Genomic DNA, 9,556 nt, shown 5'->3' on the forward strand with positions numbered 1-9,556 from the left:
ATAGAAATACAACGAGAAATAACCATTCATTAATTATGTAAAATACAAACCCGGGATGGGACTTCCACGTTACACCCGACCGTAGAATGGCTATGCCAAAACTCTCTTCAGCCATTCACCCCTGAACCATATTCCAAGCATGAATGTGGGATATCATCGAACACATCAATTAAACCTCATCTAGGGATTCCAAAATCCATCCACCTCAACCCATCAAATAGTGATTCCACCTCATGGTTGAAAATCACAAAACCATCATCAAATTGGTCTCCATCCAAACCTTCCAGGGCTTTCAGAGCATTTGTTCCAACAATGGCTTCTAGGACTAGCAACTGAACCCAATTTGTTACAAGGATTCCAGAGCGTTTTCCCAACCAGGGCCGTTAGGAACTAATAACTCAACCCAAGCTAAGGAAACATGAGAACCAACCAAAAGAAAACAATGAAAATAAACCCACAATCACCATGGCTATCCAAGAAATGGCAAGGCTAGGAAATCCATTATCAACCTAAGCAAATCCTTCCTTCCAATGATAGATTAGAGCCAAGAAACTACATGCATGTTCCATGCATGCCAAAACTAGTGAAGGAAACATACATGCAACTCGATGCTTGCAAGCAAATCTGATGTAGCTGCTGATCCTTGTGCATCCTTTCACTTTCCTGTTTTTCCTTTGCCTTCTTGCTCCAAGAATCCAAGTACGCCACACCCTCCAAGAGTGCTCCAAGAAAATTCTAAGTGTCCAAGAGTATGAGAGAGAGAATAATGAGAGAGAGCTCCAACACAAAACTGACAAAAGGTTACCAATTGATCCTCAAAAGCCTTTTTATGGATGAGGCCTAGATTTTCCTCATTTTGCATTATTTCCTTCATTTTCCTGCTCACATGCAACATGTGACCTTTCACCTCCTTTTTCTCCTAAATTTACATTATTTTCATAAATAATTGTACCAAAAGTGTCTTTTTGCATTTTAATGCCCTAGCCATTGCCTTTGCCATTTTTCTTAAGGATAAACAACCAAATGAACACCCCCTTAGGATATTTTTCCTAACATTCAGCTTGGAGTAATTGTCCCATTGACCGTGGTTATTTTTTTAAGCTTTTATTACATGGAATTTCCACCAGGGCTGTTATAGAACCCTCACCCTTGGGGGACACCATCCTCAATGTTCAATCACTCATATACCTCAACAACCTGTTGAAAGAAGACATAATTCTCACAGAGCTTTATAACACAACTCGATGCAGTATTTATAATGAAATATTTTCTTGAGAGAAAAACATCATGACAACATGACAACATACTGCATAGTGGAGCTTTATAACACAACTCATTACGGTATTTACAATGATCATCTTGCCGAGCGCCAACTCATATAACATCATAACATTGTGATAACATAAACACATGATATCATAATAACATGACACCCATATCGCATAGTGGAGCTTTATAACATAGCACGTTACAGTATTTACATTCATACGAAGGTGTACATATAGCGACATCATAAAAAAATATAGATACCAAAACATATGCCAAATCATATACCAAAACATATATGAAAACATATACTAAACACCATGTCTAAGCATATATCAAACCATCATGAACCATATATCAACCACCATAAAGCAAGTACCAAACCATCATAAAACAAATACCAAACCACCATATCAAACTGCTTTGCCTCAACTGGAAAACAAGGATATATAGCCCACATCTGATCCTCCATCGCCCATGTAGCTTCATTGGGCCCAAAGTGCTTCCGTTGCACTTTAAATTTCTCTATTGCCTGGTTTCGGAGCATGAACACCTTTTTCTGCAAAATACACTGAGGCTCCGGCTGGAATTTTCCATATGGTTCCATCTGCAATAAAAACAGTCAATTACACGATTAACACCTTTAATATGCTTCTTAAGCAATGATACATGGAAAACATCATGGACTTTCACTTTTGAAGGACGTGCAATTCGATATGCTACTGGCCCAATCCTCTCAATGATGCAGAAGGGCCCACAAAACTGTGGTGCTAGCTTGGCACATGAGCCAATCCACAGGAGCTCTTCTTCAGTTTGATGCGCAAGTACAGTTGTTCCCCAACCTGGAACTCCTTGAACAACTTGTTCCTATATGCATAACTTTTTTGCCTATCCTGTGTTGTCTTTAGATTCTTCTTGATTACTTGCATTTCCTCTTCCATGTCTGCCAACATATCTTGTCCAAACAATACCTTGCTAACCAGATCAATCCAACTGATAGGAGTGTTACAACTCCACCCATGCAGTGCCTCAAAAGGACTCATCCTCGATGACTCTTGATAACTGTTGTTGTATGCAAAATCTACGAAGGGGAGATACTCTTCCCACTTTCATTGTTGATGCATCACATACATCCTCAACATGTCCTCGAATATCCTGTTGACCCTCTCTGTCTGTCCATATGTCCGCGGATGATAAGTTGTGCTGAAGGCAAACTCTGTGCCCAAACTTGCAAATAAATCCTTCCTAAACTTGGAAGTGAACTTCGCATCCCTATCTGACACAATATTCTTCAAAACACTGTGTAGTCTAACCACATCTCTGATGAATACTTGTGCCACATCACTAGCTGAGAACGTAGACTTCACTGGAAGGAAGGCAACCTTTGGAAACTTCTCCACAATGACCATGATGGATTCATGCCGCTTCACTGTCTTTGGAAAACCTGCGATGAAGTCCATGGAAATGACCTTCCATTTCAATTTCGTAATCGTGATCGGCTGTAGCAGTCCACCTGGATTCTTACACTTTGCTTTTACTTGCTGATAATCAAAACATCCAACCACAGACTCTGCTACATCCCTCTTCAATTTTGGCCAATAGTAAGATCTCTTCACTGTTGTCAATGTCTTTTGGTAACGTGGGTGACGTGAATATGGTTTCGCATGAAACTCCCTTAAGATCACTTTCTTGAGATCACTATCATCCGACACATATATACTGTCTCGGAACCTAACCAATCCATCTATTGTAAGACAATATTCCAAGCCTTGTGCACCTGCACCTGAACCTGTACCATTACCTGTACATGTACCTATACCTATACCATCACCTGTACCTGTACTCTGTTACAACCTATGCACAATCTCTATATATCTGACGTCCAGTTGTCCTGACCGCGAGATCATGTCCTGTAAATCTGTCCCATAAGAGCTCATAGCGACTAAGTGATTCACCTGTACTCGCCTGCTAAGAGCATCTGCCACTCTGATCTCCTTGCCTTTGATGTATCTGATCTCAAAGTCGAACTCGATGATCGTAGCCAACCACTGAGCTTACCTACCATTCAGATTTAGTTAGTCAAATAGATACCTCAACCCATTGTGATCACTCATCAATGTGAAACTCTTGCCTAGAAGATAGTGTCTCCACATCTTCAGTTCATGTATAATTGTTGCCAACTCAAGATCATGTGTGGGATAGTTATGTTCATGCTCTTTCAGTTTCCACAAGTCATAGCATACTACCTGTCCATCCTGCATAAGGACTCCACCAAGTCCTCTCTTGCACGCATCTGTGCACACAACAAACTCTGTATTCGGGTCTGCAATCTTCAACAATGGTGTATGCGTTAACAACTACTTGAGCTTCTCAAAACTAGCCTCACATTCCTCTATCCATTGAAACTTCTTACCTTTTCTTTACAAAGATGTGATAGGATAAGAAATCTGCGAGAAGTTACTGATGAGCCTCTTGTAGTAACCTACCAAACCCATGAAAGATCTCACCTCATCCACATTCTTAGGAGATACCCACTCCATGATGTCTCTTATCTTTTCTGGATCTATTGCAATGCCTTCCTTGGAGACATATGCCCCAAGTAATGTACCTTCAACTGAAAGAAACTGCATTTTCTAAGCTTAACATACAACTGATCCTCTCTCAACAATTTCAACACTGCTGCTAGATGCTCGTCATGCTCTTTTTCATTTTTATAATATAACATTATATCATTAATGAACATGATAATAAACTTATCTAAATATGGATGCAATACATTATTCATTAAGCACATGAATGTAGCTGGAGCATTAGTTAAGCCAAATGGAACTACAACAAACTCATAATGCCCATACCTGGTCCTAAATGAAATCTTGTAAATTTCCTCTTCCTTGATGCATACCTGATGGTATCCGAATCTCAGATCAATCTTTGAGAACACTTCTTCTCCTTCAATTGATTGAACAAGTCGCCAATCCTCAACAAAGAGTACCTTTTCTTGATGGTCACTTTGTTCAACTGCTTGTAATCAATGCATAATATGACAGTACCATCTTTCTTCTTCATAAACAGGACCAGTGCACCCATGGTGATACACTTCGCCTAATGTATCCTTTGTCCAACATTTCCTTCGGCTGCAACTTTAACTCAACCAACTCAGTTGTACTTATCTTGTAAGGTGCTTTCGATGATGGAGCTGCCCCTGGCACTAACTCAATTGAAAAGTCTACCTCCCTGTGAGGCGGCAACTTTGTAATGTCCTCAGGGAATACATCCTGAAATTGCTGCAATGCTGGATATCTGTTCAACACATCTGCATCCTCAACCTCCTTACCCTTATAGCTTGCACCCTTTCCTGCGGCTACGCTTTGCTTGCATAGCTATCACCATCCTAATAGATGCAACTTTCTTCTTACCTTACAAGACTCTTGGTTCTCCATTGTCATCAACACACTCAATAGATTTATCATAGAAGTCTACCTTGGTTCTATGTAGATACAGCTAGTCCATGCCTAATAACATACTGTATGAACCCAACGATAATACATTTAAATGCGCTGTTGTAGGCATACCAAATAAGTCAAATGCGCAATCTCTTACCCAGTGATGCACTCGCTTCTTTGTACCTGTATCCAACTGCACTAATTAAGACTCCACATACAATTCCTTACTCAAACCACACTTATCCACCATGTTAGGACTAACATAGTTATAATTAGATCTAGGGTTAATCAAAATAGAAATAGCTTGATCAAAAAGATTATCATCCATCTCAATGATAGATGGTTGATGCTCTGCCTGTTTGTTATCCAAGCCTGCATAGATATGTGGAATACTCTGACTAATGTCTCCAATAGTTTGCACCTCTTCTGCAATGTATATATGATGTCTACCACCCTGATTCTACAGAAAATATCTCTTGCGATGATATTTGCCACAATTCCAACACTCTATAGGCTTCTAGCCTCCATCCTTATTATTTTCTTCAAATCAATGTCCCTGTCATCTATATGATGCATTGAACCTCTTAGGTGGTGCGACATTCTCCTTGTTACTCGAATCCTGTGGTCTTGCTCACTTCTTGTCTAAGTTTCCTTTGTTCTTTGCATTACCTCTTCATTCTGGCTTAGTCTCAGTTTTGTGCTTCATTTGTTCATAGCAATGCTTTAGCTTTTGAATGACCTCCTCCAAATATCTAGGCTCATCAAACTCAATCCTGTCTTTAAATTCAACTGGTAACCCAGTAATGAACCTCTAAATCTTGGCCTTCTCCTCTGTGAGGTAAGGAACATATCTCAGTAACTCCAAACACTTACGAGTGTACTCATCATCTCTCATGGAACCCATCTTTAGTTCATAATTTGTTTTTCCATGTCATCAAAGTACCTTTCTGACAAGTAATTCTTCTTAAATAGCCACTCAAACTCACTCCAAGAAAAATCTTCTTCATGAATACACCTAACATTCTTCACATCTTCCCACCAAATGCCCGCTTTAGCTTTGAGATTGAAGGTAGCTAGACTAGCTTTCATGTTCTCTGAATAATCATGAATCCTAAAGAACTTCCTCATGCCAAGCAACCATGCCTCTGCATCCTGTGGTTTCTTAATTTCCCCATCAAAAGTAGGTGGGTTCACTTTCTTAAATTCATTTGACAAGTATCCCTTATCACTCCTCCTAAGGATGATACTGATGACGATCATAACGCCTATTTGAATCAAAACTAGAATCCATGTGTATGTCCCTTCTCCTTTCTGGAGTGTCCAACAATATGCCATCTTGGATTGTGTCATCTATGTCTGATCGGTGACTGCCATGTGATCCACTGCCATATGCCCCATTAGTTTTGTTCTCTTGCTCATGATTGATCCAAATCATCCCATGTCGTTTCAAATCCGACAAGATTTGAAGTATGGCTGCATTTAACTCTGCTAACTTTTCCTGTGACTATATGATTCTGTCATTATCTTCCTTACAACTCCTTATCTCTTCCTTTAAGCTTCTCAGTGTTACTGCCAAATTGGAAGAGTTCCCAACACCATACTTCTCTTTGGATTCTTAGGGACAGTCTTTGTAGTCAACCATCTTGCTAGCCATTTGATGTTTCTCCTACAAGGTATATCATGTCAGTGAAACCAAATCAAAATAAACCACGTACCTTAGTATAGCTCAGGGAGGATACGTTGTCTGAAAGATGAAGCATGATACATGTATAACATAATCATAACAATATATAAAATAGTAAATAAGAATATAACCATGCAACTGCCATTCTAGCTAGGGTCCAGTCATCAATGCATGACCTTAACACAACACACACTATAACCTCATGCATGAAAACATCCACTACATCACAGTAACTTGACCACATGCAAACATGAAAATGCATAAACATAACATAACCATACATACCACGACCTTATGCATGATGACATAAAACATACCATTGTATATGGACCATGTACAACCACAATGTATACAATACACCAACTTACATACAGATAACACTCAAGCACGAGTACAGACTATTCCTAGACATAACACATATAATCAATCATAAATGAACAACAATAGTATGTAGCATCATGTAACCTAATACACAAGAATGATACATACGACCAAACATACAAGAATTTAACCAAGAAACCCCATGATACATGTAAGCGATATATAACAACACATAACTAGTCATATACTTACAAAGATGAATCCCACAAAAGCACGCTAAGTTCCACATGATGACATCACCACAATAATGTTCAACATCATGCAATTTTAACAACATATGGAATGCAAGTGTGAGAGACACACATGCAACTGACATACATGTATGACCGAAAGATAGCCCATCCAGTTCGAGGGGTGAACCATGCTCTGATACCATTACGTATTGCTATCCTCCCACATCTACCAAAACAAATAACCAACCGGGGTAAACATGTGACGAGAGGCCACTATGATATGATTCGGCCTCCTAAGTCATATTAAGGACGTGGAATTGATAGAAATATGCCATACAAACATCCAACATCATCAACAAAAGTCTCAGAGGACAAGTCAACCACTCAGATAGCCTGTCCCTGGGCCCCACTCTTGTTTTAGGTCTCTTGGGCCATAGTCACTCTCATGCTATGGGAAAGGGAGCGACCAACAACCTAAAGTTGCTCTCATAGGCCTGCTTGCCAATGAATGTGGACCAAAATTTCCAGTGTTGTGCCAGCGAACCCGAGATTTAAGCCACTTTTTTAGGCTCAAAGCCCAGGTCACTTCCCATAATTGATCCATCTCTTCAAATCAGTAAGATAACATGGAAATGATATTACTAAAGAAAATACTTGATCAAGACCTTGACTAGACCCCTACTAGCCATGACAGGCATTTCGTCAAACATATTGCAAATGTGTAATCTACAAGTGTAATTCACAGTTCTGAGCATAAGGGTCTCATACTTAGCTGAGAATAACTAAGAACCATTGATGCCTCAACGCATCAACTACCATTCCATCCATTAGGTCATAGATGCATTGATCATTCAATTATAAGTAAAAACATGATGAGAGCCACATATGGTTTTTGTTATAAAACACATAGATAACTAGAATAATAGCAGTAGAAAATACTCATGAAAGTACATTCATATAAAACACATATAATCCATCAAAATTCTCATAGAAATACAAGAAGAAATAATCATTCATTAGTGATGCAAAATCCAAACCCAGGATAGGACTTCCACATTCCACCAAATAGTAGAATGGTTGGGCCAAATCTCTCTTCAACCATTCACCCCTGTTCCATATTCCAAGCATGAATGTGGGATCTCATAGAACACATCAATAAAAACTCATACGAGGCTTCCAACGGCCACCCACCTCAACCCATCAAACAGTGATTCCACCTTAGGGACGAACATCAGAAAACCATCATCAGATTGGTCTCCATCCAAGCCTTCCAGGGATTCCAGAGTGTTTGTTCCAACCAAGGCTTCTAGGACTAGTAACTCAACCCACAACTATCATCGAGCTTCCAGAGTGTTTGTCCAACAAAGGCTTCCAAGACTAGTAACTCAACCCACCAAGGGCTTCCAAAGTGTTTGTCCAACCAAGGATTCCAGGACCAGTAACTGAACCTAAGATGTTACAGGGCTTCGAGAGTGTTTGTCCAACCAGGGCCTCCAAGAACTAATAAGTCAACCCAAGATAAGGAAATATGAGAACCAACCAAAAAAAAACAATGAAAATAAACCCACAATCACCATGGCTATCCAAGAAATGGAAAGGCTAGGCAATCCATTATCAAGCCAGGCAATCCTCCATGCCAATGAAAAATCACAACCAAAAAACCACATGCATGTGCCATGCATGCCAAAAATAGTGAAGGAAACATACGTGCAACTCAGTATCTGCAAGAAACTCTAATGTAGTTGCTGATCCTGGTGCCTCCTTGCACTTTCCTTCTTTTCCTTTACCTTCTTGCTCAAGGAATCCAAGTACGCCATACCCTCCAAGAGTGCTCCAATAAAACTGTAAGTGTCCAAGAGTATGACAGAGAGAATGTTAGGCCCCTATACTACTAGTGTAACCCCTTATTGTTATTAGTATAACCCACTTATTATATTGATGTACCCATGTAGTGCCCATATTGTTACTATTATGCCACATAGAAGCCCACCATTGTTACTGTTGTGCCCTACAATATTATTCTTATGTAGGCTTTGATTGTATTGGGACCACTTAGACTCCTATATATAGAAAGGAGGTATTTTCATTTGTATCATCCAAGAATTGTTCATTTATGTAATGTAAAGGAGGTTTCCCCCTCGAAGAGGCTGAATTCTAAGGCGTGGATCTCTCTTTTCTATCTTTTTGTGAGCTGGTTTCATAACATTTGGTATCAGAGCTTTGGATTCTAGGGTTTCGCTGCTCCAAACAGGTCATCTTGGCAATTTCGCTATAACGTTTTTTCTGTGATGTTTCAGAAGTCGCAAAAAAAACCCATTTGAGAAGAATTGGTGCTAAACCTTGGGTTCAAATTTCAGATCTTTTTGCGCGATATTTTCGGAGATATGATCTGCGGAATTTGGTCTTTTTGCAGACTCCTGAATTACACTCAAAACAGGTGACCTGGGGAAAATCGTCATAACTTTCTTTCTGAGCATCGGATTGAACTTTCGTAAGAAGGTACAGAAATAGGACGGACTGTAGTTTCAGTTTATATATTTTTCAGAGTCAAAGGTTGAAACAGGGACACGTGGCACTTCATACAAGTTCGCTCTACTGAACTAGTATAT

The sequence above is a fragment of the Pinus tabuliformis genome, chromosome 3_1 (genome assembly GCF_031772625.1).
Source record: "Pinus tabuliformis cultivar Carrire ecotype Pingquan chromosome 3_1, CPIR1, whole genome shotgun sequence".
Classification (NCBI taxonomy): Eukaryota; Viridiplantae; Streptophyta; class Pinopsida; order Pinales; family Pinaceae; genus Pinus; species Pinus tabuliformis.